The sequence below is a fragment of the Hibiscus syriacus genome, unplaced genomic scaffold, assembly GCF_006381635.1.
Source record: "Hibiscus syriacus cultivar Baekdansim isolate YM2019G1 unplaced genomic scaffold, ASM638163v2 tig00011277_pilon, whole genome shotgun sequence".
NCBI lineage: Eukaryota > Viridiplantae > Streptophyta > Magnoliopsida > Malvales > Malvaceae > Hibiscus > Hibiscus syriacus.
In genome coordinates this window covers 32,501-47,500 of record NW_024062247.1, presented here as the reverse complement: position 1 = coordinate 47,500, position 15,000 = coordinate 32,501, and the positions used below count along the sequence as shown (strand labels likewise).

Genomic DNA, 15,000 nt, shown 5'->3' with positions numbered 1-15,000 from the left:
CGGTGCGCCTCCGAAGGCCCTTGAAAATTCGAAGACCGAGTGTCATCCGCGCCCTGTCGTACTCATAACAACATCAGGTCTCCAAGGTGAACAGCCTCGGGAAAATGATTGGCTCTAAGGGCTGGGCACAGGGGTCCCAGTCCCGAACCCGTCGGCTGCCGGTGCACTTGCTCGAGTTGTTTCTGCGACGAGAGCGGGTCGCCATGTGCCAGCCTGGGGACGGACTAGAACGGCTCCTTCGGGGGCCTTCCCCGTGTGACGAACAGTCGACTCAGAACTGGTACGGATAAGGGGAATCTGATTGTTTAATTAAAACAAAGCATTGCGATGGTCCCTGCGGATGCTCACGCAATGTGATTTCTTTAAGTGCTCTGAATGTCAAAGTGAAGAAATTCAACCAAGAGCGGGTAAATGGCAAGAGTAACTATGACTCTGTTAAGGTAGCCAAATTCCTCGTCATCTAATTAGTGACGCGCATGAATGGATTAACGAGATTCCCACTGTCCCTATCTACTATCCAGTGAAACCACAACCAATGGAACGGGCTTGGCAGAATCAGCGGGGAAAGAAGACCCTATTGAGCTTGACTCTAGTCCGACTTTGTGAAATGTCTTGAGAGGTGTAGGATAAGTGGGAGCTCTCGGGCGAAATTGAAATACCACTACTTTTAATGTTATTTTACTTATTCCGTGAATCGGAAGTGGGGCACGACCCCTCTTTTTGGACACAACGCCGGCTTCTGTCGGTCGATCCAGGCGGAAGACATTGTTAGGTGGGGAGTTTGGCTGAGAACAGAAATCTAGTGTGGAACAAAAGTGTAAAAGCTCGTTTCATTCTGATTTCCAGTACGAAAACGAACCGTGAAAGTGTGGCCTATCGATCCTTTAGACCTTCAAAATTTGAAGCTAGAGGTGTCTTAAAAGTTACCATAGGAATAACTGGCTTGTGGCAGCCAAGCGTTCATAGCGACGTTGCTTTTTGATCATTCGATGTTGGCTCTTCCTACCATTGTGAAGCAGAATTCACCCAGTGTTGGATTATTCACCCACCAATAGGGAACGTGAGCTGGGTTTAGACCATCGTGAGATAAGTTAGTTTTACCCTACTGATGGTCGCGTCGCAATAGTAATTCAACCTAGTACGAGAGGAACCGTTGATTCGCACAATTGGTCATCGCGCTTGGTTGAAAAGCCAGTGGCGCGAAGCTACCGTGCGCTGGATTATGACTGAATGCCTCTAAGTCAGAATTCAGGCTAGAAGCGACGCATGCGCCCATCACCCGATTGTCGACCCGCAGTAGGGGCCCCGGCTCCCAAGGGCACGTGTCGTGGGTGCAGCGCGCACGTCAGACAAGTCGCGCGTGTCTCCCTGGAACGTAATTTCCACCGAGCGGCGGGTAGAATCCTTTGCAGACGACTTAAATACACGATGGGGTATTGTAAGTGGCAGAGTGGCCTTGCTGCTACGATATACTAAGATTCAGCCTTTTTCGTTTCGATTTGTCCCTCCCCCATCGTTCCTATCCCCAATTTAATTTTACAAATTATGTATTTTGTCCCTTTTCTACACCATAATTTATTTTTTAAAAATTGATTTGTCATTGTGCACGTAAACTTAAATCATTCTCATATTGAATGGTCCCCTTAACACTCTTTTAACGTAATGTGTCTTATTCAATAACGTTTATGAAGGTTAATGAATTCTTTGGATGTAACAAATGATATCGTACAAAATAGATTACATTGTTTATTTATTTATGCATAAGATTCAGTTATTTATTTATTTATTTACCCATAGTGTCTTTAATATGCACGATTATTGTTTATGACAGTCTGATTAGACTTTTTATTACTTTGTTTTGCGTAATATTTTTTCTTATAACATAACTATTTAAAATGTTTGATTGGGTTTAAGGTTTTTGATCGATGAGTAATATAGGAATGCAATTTCATCGTTATTCTAAAATAAATTTAGTAGCACGATTTTAAAACTTAATTGGATTTGAAGGAAGATCGATAAACAAAATAACAAACACTCTAACCATCACTGCTACAAATAATACTTTGACAATGAAGTGCCAGACATTTACTATTATTTAACTTCAAATTAATTTAATACTGTATCAATAATAATAGTAAAAGTGTTGCTAAAACTATAAGGTTTCCATTATGTTTACAAAAAATAATATAATTAATATGGTTGAACATTAGTTGTAACCTCCCTAAGTTAATTTAAAAATAATAAATTTGGAAACAAAATTAGAATTAATACATCCTTCTCCAACCATTTATATTATCGCTACAAGAAGTGAGGAAGGAAAGCAATATCATAGCTAAAATATTAAAGTTTATATTAGTGGGATTTGAACCAAGGTCGATTGAAAATAAAAAATATACCGTTACAACAAACACCCGCACTAATTATGTTTCTAATGTGTCAAACCAATTTTACTTAACGTCAAATAAAATAATCTTTAATGAGTATAAATTAAATTAATAAGAAATACTAAAAATAAATTACCGTAGGAGTTTCGGAACAAATAAATTATATTTGTAATGTATGAAACCAAATTTACTTCACGTCAAATTAAAATATCACATACTTAATATAAATAAAATGAATAACAAATACTACAATTATATTACCGAAATTACTGAGTTTTGTTAACGAAAACCAAACAAATGTGTTCCATTACAGGATTACCGTAGGTTAATAACAAATGTATATTTAAAACATGTATTTGAAGAGATTTGAACCTCCGAAGCATTTAAGATGTTTGACATAAATTTTTCCCCCTATTACACAAGTACTTAAGTTGTTTGATTGGGTTTAGGGTTTTTGTTCGATGAATAAAATAGGGATGCAATGTCATTGATTTTGTTTTTTAAAATAAATCTAGTAACACAATTTTAAAATTTAGTTTGATTTGAACCAAGGTCGATAGACAAAATAACATAAACTCTAACCATCACTACTACCAATAATACTTTGTCAATAAGTTGTCAAACATTTACTATTAGTTAACTTGAAATTAAATTAATACTGAATTAATAATAATAACAGTACAATTGTTGCTAAAATTATAAAGCTTCCATAATGTTTAAAAAATAAATATAAATAACATGATTAAAGATTAGTTGTAACCTCCCAAAGTTAATTAAAAAATAATAAATATCAAAACAAAATTAGAACTAATTTATCCTTTTCCAACCATTTATATTTTTGCTACAGAAAGTGAGAAAGGAAAGCAATATCATAACTAAAATAGTAAAGTTTATATTAGTGGGATTTGAACCAATGTCGATTGAAAATAAAAATATACCGTTACCACAAACACTCGCACAAATTACGTTTCTAATGTGTCAAACCAATTCTACTTAACGTCAAATAAAATAATCTTTAATGAGTGTAAATTAAATTAATAAGAAATACTAAAACCGTAGGAGTTTCGGAACAAAATTATAATTAATTTTCCCATTTTCTTACATTTATATTATTGCTACACTGAAAAACAAAAGCAAGATCAGGACTAAAAATTTAAAGTATACATTAATGGGATTTGAACCAAGGCCAACTAAGAAAAAACAAAAAGTATATCCTTAAGTAATGCATCATTACCATCTCTACAAATATTTACACTATGTATAATGTTAATTAAATCTTTTATTTATTAAACATAAAAATATCCTTAATTAATATAAAAATATAATTATTAATCTATATTACTGTAAAAAAATCTTAAAAAATATTAAAACAATCTACATAATTAAACACATAATTTGATGCAAAGAAATACGCTTTTACGTCCAACAACTTGGAAAAAATTGGACCAAAAGATTTAAAATTATTAAAATATATCAAAAAATTCAAAATTAAAAGTAAAAATAAGGCGTTTCGGGACGAAAATTGGGACAAGGCATGACGGTCTGATCCAATACCACATCTACTTCAATTTTCTGCCTTCTACAAGTTCCACATATACTTCAATTTTCTGCCGTAAAAAAGGCCATTGGGTGGCCACAAGAAGGGCGATGGAGAAAGTGTCCTCGTTTCAGACATTTCAATGTCTACTGGTAGTATTTTGCCTAAGTTGTTTTAGCTCTTTAGGGGGTAGTGGCCTGGCACCCCCTCCCACCCCCCAGGGGGTGTGGGCCTTGGCACCCCACGGGGGCGAGGCAGCGCCTAGCGCTAGCACATGATAGCCCCCATCACCAGCGGGGCTAGCCGGACATGATAGCCGAAATAATATGATCGTGTGAATGGTCGGTGCGCCCGATACTCATGAACCTCTTCCCCATATCTTGGGTGAGGTATCAACTCGGAGTGGTGTAGTACCCACCTGTGAATTGGTCATTCTCTTTCCATGTTCGGCCACACTCGGTATCTGCTCGTCGCTTTGGTCTAGTCCGCGTGCTCTATTGGCTCTGTGTTACTTGTCGACACATTTGTCACCCAATACCAAGTCCTTTGATGGCAACGACCTACTAGGGGGAGCGAGATAAAACACCCAATACTAAGAGCCCTCTTCCAAAAAAAACCTTCTCAACCCCCGAAATAAAAGGCCATCCCTTTCCTCTAAAATGAAAAAAGGCCACATACTCCACCCCCCAAAAAAAAGATTCACAAAAAGGCCGTTAAATATTTGAACCAAAACAAACTATTGGTTGCCTTCGTGATGGGAAATTGGCGGGTATACTCGCCTATGTCTAGTTTTCGTGCCAAGCGGTTGTGGTGTGCCCTCGTTCATTGTTTTCTCCGCTCCTCGGCCAAGTCATTGGTCGTGTGGGTTGTGAACTGGTGGGTGTGGATGCTACTACTCTTACGCAATGGGCATGTGAGTGGTGATATAGTTGTGTGTGTCGGCAAGCTCCGTGCAAGATGCATCGAACTGTCAAGCCGCACTCCTCTTCAATGTCTCTCCTTGCGGTCTTCGAACCCAAGGGGTGCGATCGTGATCCTGTGTTACGTACCTAAATCGATGGAATTTCGGATGTCTTGCCCTCCCACTTCCATCATGTGACCTTGTTCCTACGTAGTGGACTTAAGTCGTGCCCCGTGTCCTGTTTGTACGTTTTGTGTATACTCAGCCACGGCGGTGCATCGATGCTCGATCGTTCTTTCAGATGCGGAACATTTTGTGAGCGTTGGGTCCCTCGGCCCCATCGCTCGATGCCTACGCATTTTCATCCCTCAACATAAATGATGCTCGTGTCCTGTTATGGCCTCGTCCACTAGCAAGGCATCGGATTGAGGACTATACAGTGCTCGACGTCGTGAAGGAATGCTACCTAGTTGAACCTGCCAGTAGTCATATGCTTGGCTCATTAAATCAATTATAGTTTGTTTAATGGTATTTGCTACTCAGATAACCGTAGTAATTCTAGAGCTAATACGTGCAACAAACCTCGACTTTTGGAAGGGATTCATTTATTAGATAAAAGGTTGACGTGGGCTTTACCCGTTGCTTGGATGATTCATGATAACTAGACGGTTCGCACGGCCTTTGTTTCGGCGTCGCTTCATTCAAATTTCTGCCATATCAACTTTCGATGGTAGGATAGTGGCCTACTATGGTGGTGATGGGTGATGGAGAATTAGGGTTCGATTCCAGAGAGGGAGCCTGAGAAACGGCTATCACATCCAAGGAAGGCAGCAGGCGTGCAAATTACCCAATCCTGACAAGGGGAGGTAGTGACAATAAATAACAATACCGGGCTCTACGAGTCTAGTAATTGGAATGAGTACAATCTAAATCCCTTAATTAGGATCCATTGGAGGGCAAGTCTAGTGCCAGCAGCTGCGGTAAGTCCAGCTCCAATAGCGTATATTTAAGTTGTTGCAGTTAAAATGCTCGTTGTTGGACCTAGGGTTGGGTCGGTCGGTCCACCTCACGGTGAGCACTGGTCTGCTCGTCCCTACTACCGGCGATGCGCTCCTGGCCTTAATTGCCCGGTCGTTCCTTCGGCGCTGTTACTTTGAAGAAATTAGAGTGCTCAAAGCAGGCCTATGCTTGTATACATTAGCATGGGATAACATCACAGGATTTCGATCCTATTGTGTTGGCCTTCGGGATCGGAGTAAAGATTAACAGGGACAGTCGGGGGCATTCGTATTTCATAGTCATAGGTAAAATTCTTGGATTTATGAAAGACGAACAACTACGAAAGCATTTGCCAAGGATATTTTCATTAATCAAGAATGAAAGTTAGGGGCTCGAAGACGATCAGATACTCTCCCAATCTCAACCATAAACGATACCAAACAGGATTGACAGATGTTTCTTTTAGGACTCCGCTGGCACCTTATGAGAAATCAAAAGCTTTGGGTTCTGAGGGAGTATGGTCAAAAGGCTGAAACTTAAAGGAATTGACGGAAGGGCACCACCAAGAGTGGAGCCTGCGGCTTAATTTGACTCAACACGGGGAAACTTACCAGGTCCAGACATAGTAAGAATTGACAGGCTGAGAGCTCTTTCTTGATTCTATGGGTGGTGGTGCATGGTCGTTCTTAGTTGGTAGTGCGATTTGTCTATTTAATTCCAATAACGAACGAGACCTCATCCTGCTAACTAGCTACACGGAGGTGATCCTCCGTGGCTAGCTTCTTAGAGGGACTATGGCCGCTAAGGCCAAGGAAGTTTAAGGCAATAACAAGTTTGTGATGCCCTTAGATGTTCTGGGTTGCACGTGCACTACACTGATGTATTCAATGAGTCTATAGCCTTGATCGACAGGCCCGGGTAATCTTTGAAATTTTATCGTGATGGGGATAGATCATTGTAATTATTGGTCTTCAAAGAGGAATTCCTAGTAAGCGCGAGTCATCAGCTCGACCCGCCCATCGCTCCTACCGATTGAGTGATCCGGTGAAGTGTTCAGATCGTGACGATGTGGACGGTTCTTTGCCCGTGGCTAGCTTCGAAAGGGAATCAGGTTAAAATTCCTGAACCGGGACGCGACGGCTGACAGTAACGTTAGGGTGTCCGGAGACGTCAGCGGGGTACTCGGGAAGAGTTATATTTTCTGTTTAACAGCCTGACAACCCTGGAAACGGTTCAGCCGGAGGTAGGACCAGCGGCTAGAAGAGCACCGCACGTAGAGTGGTGTCCGGTGCGCACCCGACGGCCCTTGAAAATCTGGAGGACCGAGTGTCGTCCGCACCCGGTCGTACTCATAACCGCATCAGGTCTCCAAGGTTAACAACCTCTGGTTGATGGAGCAATATAGGCAAGGGAAGTCAACAAAATGGATCTGTAACCTCAGGAAAAGGATTGGCTCTGAGGGCTGGGCACTGAGGTCCTAATCCTGAACCCGTTGGCTACCGGTGCACTGCTCGAGCTACTCTCGCGGTGAGAGCGGGTCGCCGCGTGTCAGCCAGGGGACGGACTAGGAACGGCTTCTTCGGGGGCCTTCCCCGGGCGACGAACAGTCGACTTAGAACTGGTATGAACAAGGGGAATCCGATTGTTTAATTAAAACAAAGCATTGCGATGGTCCATGCGGATGCTCACGCAATGTGATTTCTGCCCAGTGCTCTTAATATCAAAGTGAAGAAATTCAACCAAGAGCGGGTAAATGACGGGAGTAACTATGACTCTCTTAAGGTAGTCAAATGCCTCGTCATCTAATTAGTGACACGCATGAATGGATTAACGAGATTCCACTGTCCTTGTCTACTATCTAGCGAAACCACAGCCAAGGGAACAGGCTTGGCAGAATCAGCGGGGAAAGAAGACCCTGTTGAGCTTGACTCTAGTCATACTTTGTGAAATGACTTGCGAGGTGTAGGATAAGTGGGAGCTCTCGGTGAAATTGAAATACCACTACTTTTAACGTAGGGGCGGTAAATTTGTTAAAAGATAACACATGTGTCTTAAGATGAGCTCAACGAGACAGAAATCTCGTGTGGAATAATGGGTAAAAGCTCGTTTGATTCTAATTTCCAGTACGAATACGAACTGTGAAAGCGTGGCCTATCGATCCTTTAGACCTTCAGAATTTGAAGCTAGAGGTGTTAGAAAAGTTACCACAGGGATAACTGGCTTGTGGCAGCCAAGCGTTCATAGCGACGTTGCTTTTTTATCATTCGATGCCCGCTCTTCCTATCATTGTAAAGTAGAATTCACCAAGTGTTGGATTGTTCACCCACCAATAGGGAACATGAGCTGGGTTTAGACCGTCGTGAGACAGGTTATTTTTACCCTACTGATTGCCGCGTCACAATAGTAATTCAACCTAGTATGAGAGGAACCGTTGATTCGCACAATTGGTCATCGCGCTTGGTTGAAAACGAAGTGGCGCAAAGCTACCGTGCACTGGTTATGACTGAACGCCTGTAACTTAGAATTCAGGCTAGAATTGAATGCCCGTAATTTCCACCATGCAACGGGTAGAATCCTTTGCAGACGACTTAAATACGCGACGGGCTATTATAAGTGGCAGAGTGGCCTTACTGCCACGATCCCCTGAGATTCAACCCTTTTTCGTTTTGATTCGTCCCTCCCCCATTGTTTGTATCCCCAATTTTTTGTGTTGGAAATCTAGGGGTTCGACAAGAGGGAACGGTGACCCTTGCTAAGGCACGACGGTTCTGATCCAATACCACATCTACTTTAATCTTCTTCCTTCTACAAGTTTCAAGACTTAGGAAAATTTAAAGTTTACGATACTTGAAGAAAACCCCATCGAGGGGGTCTGGTAGCCTCGCATAGCATCGGGCAGGAAGCACGCCCACAGGTGCTGGAGACTCGTAACGTCGGGCAGTAAGCACGCCATTGGGTGGGGGAGAGTCGATCACCATCAGGCCCCCATGTGCGTAAGCCTCGATCACCATCGATAATCCCAAGCGGGTGACCTTGGTCACCATCGGGAAACCCATACGGGTGTCTCAGTCACCATCAGTAATCCCAGGCGAGTGGCCTCGGTCACCTTTGGCAAACCCAGACTGGTGTCTCGGTCACCATCGGCAACCTCAGACCATTGGTGCGGGAGCGTCAGTCGCCATCGGTAATCCCAAGCGAGTGGCCTCGGTCACCATCGGCAAACCCAGACGGGTGTCTCGATCACCATCGGCAACCCCAGACCATTGGTGCGAGAGCCTCGGTCACCATCAGCAACCCCATGCCATGGGTGTGGGAGTACTGCACAGAGCCGAGAGTTGGGTGCGGTGGCTTGGCCTTCATCGGTAACCCCCGACAGGTGCCTCGGTAAACCCAGGCCATTGGTGCGGGAGTGCCTCACAGAACTGAGCGCTGGGTGCGGGAGCCTCGCACAACGTCAGGCGGGGCGTACGACCCCCTGGTGCGTGGGGAAGGAAGTGTCCACATTTCAGACATTTCAATGTCTACTGGTAGCATTTTGAATATGCTTTTTTAGCTCTTTAGGGGGGATGGTTCCCAGGCCTGGGGTTGTGACTGGAACATGACCCGATGCTACCCATAGCCCCATACTGGCCACTGGAGCCCCCCACCACTGGTAAGGTTCCCGGTAGTGCTCCGACCAGATACATTCGGAGCTCTGATAAGTCCTAAACGATGGAAATTTCCCCTCCTAATTGGAAATGGATAATTCAAAAAGCACTAGTGCCCCAAAAGTTTAAATCGATGGATAGCCTCGATGAATGGTGGGAAACAACGAACATTAGTTGCGGTCTACAACCGAGATAATTCTCGGATGATGGAAAATGACCCTCCCCTCCCCCATTGAAATGGGGAATTTCGAAAGCTGTAATACCCTGACCGCGACATCGATGGATGTCCTCGACAAATGGTCAAACCAACGAACAATACTTACGGGTAAGCACTTGGATGCGGGAGCCATGCACTTCATGCCCATAAAAAAGGCCATTGGCTGGCCACAAGAAGGGCGATGGAGAAAGTTTCCTCGTTTCAGACATTTCAATGTCTACATGTAGCATTTTGCCTAAGTTTTTTTAGCTCTTTAGGGGGTAGTGGTCTGACACCTACTCCCACCCCCCGGGGGGTACTGGGCTAGGAAGCGCCTAGCGCTAGCATAGGTTAGCCCCCATCACCGGTGGGGCTAGTTTGACATGGGAGCCGGAAGAATGTGATCATGTGAATGGTCGGTGCACGCGATACTCATGAACCTCTTCCCCATATCTTGGGCGAGGTATAAACTCAGAGTGGTGTAGCACCCACCTGTGCATTGGTCATTATTTTTCAATGGTCGCCAAACTGGGCAACTACTCGTCGCTTTGGTCTAGTTCGCGTGCTCTATTGACTCTGTGTTACTTGCCGAGACATTTTTCACACTACCAAGTCCTTTGATGGCAACGACCTACTAGGGGGAGACCAATAAGACATCTAGGGGTACGTATCAGACTAGATAGAAGCCCCGAGCGGGTTATGCTACAAGCCCACCCCTCATTAAAACATCTAGCCAGCCCTTTCCTCCACTCAAACTCAAAGAGCCCTCTTCCCAAAAAAAACCTTCTCTACCCCCGTAATAAAAGGCCAACCATTCCCTTAAACCCAAAAAAGGCCACCCCTTTCCTATAAAACCAAAAAAGGCCACACACCCCACCCCACAAAAAGTAGGCTTCGCAAAAAGGCCGTTAAATATTTGAACCAAAAAAAACTTGTCGTTGTTGGTTACCTTCGTGATGGGAAATTGGAGGGTATACTAACCTATTTCTAGTTATCGTGCCAAGCAGTTGTGGTGTGCCCTCGTTCATTGTTTACTCCACTCCTCGGCCAATCATTGGTCATGTGTGTTGTGGACTGGTGGGCGTGGATGCTACTACTCTTACACAATGGGCATGTGAGTGGTGATATGATTGTGTGTGTGGGCAGGATCTGTGCTACATGCATCGAACTGTCGAGCCGCACTCCTCTTCAATGTTTCCCCTTGCGATCTTTGAACCCAAGGGGTGCGATCGGGATCCTGTGTTGCGTACCTAAATCGATGGAATTTTAGATCGTGCTAGGTGTCCCGTGTGTTCGTTTTGTGTATACTCAGTCACGGCAATGCATCGGTGCTCGATCGTTCTTTCGGATGCAAAATATTTTTTTAGCATAGGGTCCCTCAACCCCATTGCTCGATGCCTACCAATTTTTGTCCCTCGACATGAACGATGCTCGTGTCCTGTTATGGCCTCGTCCACTGCCAAGGCATCGGATTAAGGACCATACGGTGCCCGATGTCACGAAGGATTGCTACCTGCTTGATCCTGCCAGTAGTAATATGCTTGTCTCAAAGATTAAGCCATGTATGTGTAAGTATGAACTAATTCAGATTGTGAAACTGCGAATGGCTCATTAAATAAGTTGTAGTTATTTTGATGGTATTTGCTACTCGGATAACCATAGTAATTCTAGAGCTAATACGTGCAACAAACCCTGACTTCTGAAAGGGATGTATTTATTAGATAAAAGGTCGATGCGGGCTTTGCCCGTTGCTTTGATGATTCATGATAACTCGACGGATTGCACGGCCTTTGTGGTGGCGACGCATCATTCAAATTTCTGCCCTATCAACTTTCGATGGTAGGATAGTGGCCTACTATAGTGGTGACGGGTGACGAAGAATTAGGGTTCAATTCCGGAGAGGAAGCCTGAGAAACGGCTACCACATCCAAGGAAGGCATGAGGCATGCAAATTACCCAATCCTGACATAGGGAGGTAGTGACAATAAATAACAAAACCGGGCTCTACGAGTATGGTAATTAGAATGAGTACAATCTAAATCCCTTAAGGAGGATCCATTGGAGGGCAAGTATGGTGCCAGAAGTCGCGGTAATTCCAGCTCCAATAGCGTATATTTAAGTTGTTGCAGTTATAAAGCTCGTAGTTAAACCTAGGGGTGGGTCAACCGGTCTGCCTCACGGTGAGCACCGGTCTGCTCGTCCCTACTGTCGACGATGCGCTCCTGGCCTTAATTGGCCGGGTCGTTCCTTGGCGCTATTACTTTGAAGAAATTAGAGTGCTCAAAGCAGGCCTATGCATGTATACATTAGCATGGGATAACATCACAAGATTTCGATCCTATTGTGTTGGTCTTCAGGATCAGAGTAATGATTAACAGGGACAGTCGGGGGCATTTGTATTTCATAGTCAGAGGATAAATTCTTGGATTTATGAAAGGCGGACAACTGCGAAAGCATTTGCCAAGGATGTTTTCATTAATCAAGAATAAAAGTTGGGGGCTCGAAGATGATCAGATACCATCCTAGTCTCAACCAAGAACGATGCCAACCAGGGATCGACGGATGTTGCTTTTAGGACTCCGCTGAAACCTTTTGAGAAATCAAAGTCTTTGGGTTCCGGGGGGAGTATGGTCGCAAGCTGAAACTTAAAGAAATTACGGGAAGGGCACCACCAAGAGTGGAGCTTGCGACTTAATTTGATTCAACACGGGGAAACTTCCCAGGCCATACATAGTAAGGATTGATAGACTGAGAGCTCTTTCTTGATTCTATGGGTGGTGGTGCATGGTCGTTCTTAGTTGGTAGAGCAATTTATCTAGTTAATTTCGTTATCGAACGAGACATCGGCCTGCTAACTAGCTACATGGATGTGATCCTCTGTGGCTAGCTTCTAAGAGGGACTAAGGCCACTTGGGCCAAGGAAGTTTGAGGCAATAACAGGTCTTTAATGCCCTTAGATGTTCTGGGCCGCACGCACGCTACACTGATGTATTCAACGAGTATATAGCCTTGGCCGACATGCCCGGGTAATCTTTGGAATTTCATCATGATGGGCATAAATCATTATAATTGTTGGTCTACAACGAGGATCTCCTAGTAAGAACGAGTCATCAGCTCGAGTTAACTACGTCCCTGCCCTTTGTACACACCGCCCGTCGCTCCTACCGATTGAATGATCCTGTGAAATGTTTAGATCGCGACGACGTGGGTGGTTTGCTGCCCGCGACGTTGTCAGAAGTCCACTGAACCTTATCATTTAAAGAAAGGAGAAGTCATAACAAGGTTTCCGTAGGTGAACCTACAAAAGGATCATTGTCGAAACCTGCCTAGAAGAACGACCCGCGAACACGTTATCGAACAACAACTAGAGGGGGACTGGTCACGTAATTGCCCCTTAACCCCTCAACGTCTCGAAGCACTGGGATCGCTTTCTCCCGCATGCACTTCGTGCTGTTGGATTGCACGACCGGGTATCTCCGAGGCAAAACGAACAACCCCTAGGGTGAATCACGCCAAGGAATTAGAATGAAAAGGCGGTCGTGTCCTGTACTGGCCCCATTCGCAGTGTGCGTGTGGGATAGATATGCCTGCTTTGTCGTGAAAACACAAAATGACTCTCGGCAACGGATATCTAGGCTCTCGCATCGATGAAGAATGTAGCAAAATATGATACTTGGTGTGAATTGTAGAATCCCGATAACCATCGAGTCTTTGAATGCAAGTTGTGCCCCAAGCCATTAGGCCGAGGGAACGTCTGCCTGGGTGTCACGTATCGTTCCCCCATCCGAACCAGAACCATAGGGTATCGGTCGAGGTATGGGCGTAAATTGTCCTACTGTGTGCAAAATGCTTATGGTTGGTCTAAAATTGAGTACAGGGCGTCACGGTGCCGCAACGATCGGTGGTAATGCCTTGTGTAGCCTCGTTCTGAGTCATGCGCGCTCGTCGATCTGGACTCTATGATCCTCTTGGCATCTCACTTGTGGCACTTGCATCGCGACCCCAGGTCAGGCGGGACTACCCCCTGAATTTAAGCATATCACTAAGCAGAGGAAAAGAAATGTACAAGGATTCCCTCAGTAACGGGGAGCGAACCGGCAAGAGCCCAGCTTGATAATCGGTCGCCCTCGGCGTCTGAATTGTAGTCTGGAGAAGCATCCTCAGCGACAGACTGGCCTAAGTCCCCTGGAAAGGGGCGCTGTAGAGGGTGGGAACCCCGTCCTGCCCAGACCCAGTTGTACCACGATGCGCTGTCTACAAGTTGGGTTATTTGGTAATACAACCCTATTCAGGCGGTAAATTCCTTCCAAGGCTAAATACGGGTGAGAGACCGATAGCGAACATGTATCGCGAGAGAAAGATGAAAAGGAATTTAAAAAGAGAATTAAAGAGTTCTTAAAATATTCAGGAGGGAAGTATATGGGGCCGGCGATGTGCCCTAGTCAGATGTGGAACGGCGATGGCCGGTCAGCCGATTGGCTCGGGGCATGGACCGACGCGGATCATGGTGGCAGCCCAATCCCGGGCCTTTGATACGCCCGCAGAGACGTCGTCGCCTTGATTAGTGGAACCCAACACGCGCCATCTCGGTATCCTTCGGCATCGGCGTGCTCAGGGCGTCGGCTTGCTGGCTCCCTATCCGGCCCGTCTTGAAACACGGACCAAGGAGTCTGACATGTGTGCGAGTCAACGGGTAGAAAACCCATAAGGCGCAAGGAAGTTGATTGGCGGGATCCTTCACGGGTGCACCGCCGACCAACCTTGATCTTCTTAGAAGGGTTCAAGTGAGAGCATGCCTGTCGGGACCCGAAAGATGGTGAACTATGCCTGAGCGGGGCGAAGCCAGAGGAAACTCTGGTGGAGGCCCGCAGCGATACTGACGTGCAAATCGTTTATCTGACTTGGGTATAGGGGTGAAAGACTAATCGAACTGTCTTGTAACTAGTTCCCTCAGTATAGCTAGAGCCCTTAGCGAGTTCTATCGGGTAAAGCCAAATATTAGAGGAATAGGGGCGCAACGCCGTCGACCTATTCTCAAACATTAAATAAGTAGGACGGTGCGGTTGCTTCGTTGAGCCATGCTGTGGAATCGAGAGATCCAAGTGGGCTATTTTTGGTAAGCAAAACAGGTGATACGTGATGAACCAAAAGCCGGGTTACATTGCCTAACTATGCGCTAACCTAGAAGCCACAAAGGGTGTTGGTCGATTAAGACAGCAGGACGGTGGTCATGGAAGTCGAAATCCGCTCAGGAGTGTGTAACAACTCACCAGCCAAATCAGCTAGCCCTGAAAATGGATGGCGCTTAAGCGCGTGACCTATACCCACCCGTCGGG

General features: G+C 45.1%; 3 non-coding genes across 3 annotated transcripts in view; all 3 read left to right on the top strand.

The window, feature by feature from the left end:
• LOC120204702 overlaps positions 1 to 1,503 on the top strand; it is a 3,274-nt gene extending 1,771 nt beyond the window's left edge. Inside the window, exon 1 of the ribosomal RNA XR_005523966.1 lies at positions 1 to 1,503. This exon is cut by the window's left edge and continues 1,771 nt beyond it. This is a non-coding gene — a ribosomal RNA (28S ribosomal RNA).
• Positions 1,504 to 13,276: 11,773 nt separating this feature from the next.
• On the top strand, positions 13,277 to 13,432 carry LOC120204708. Its single transcript, XR_005523969.1, has one exon. It is a non-coding gene; the product is annotated as a 5.8S ribosomal RNA (ribosomal RNA).
• Positions 13,433 to 13,661: 229 nt separating this feature from the next.
• The window catches only part of LOC120204700, a 3,368-nt gene continuing 2,029 nt past the window's right edge, over positions 13,662 to 15,000 (top strand). The window contains exon 1 of the ribosomal RNA XR_005523964.1: positions 13,662 to 15,000. This exon is cut by the window's right edge and continues 2,029 nt beyond it. This is a non-coding gene — a ribosomal RNA (28S ribosomal RNA).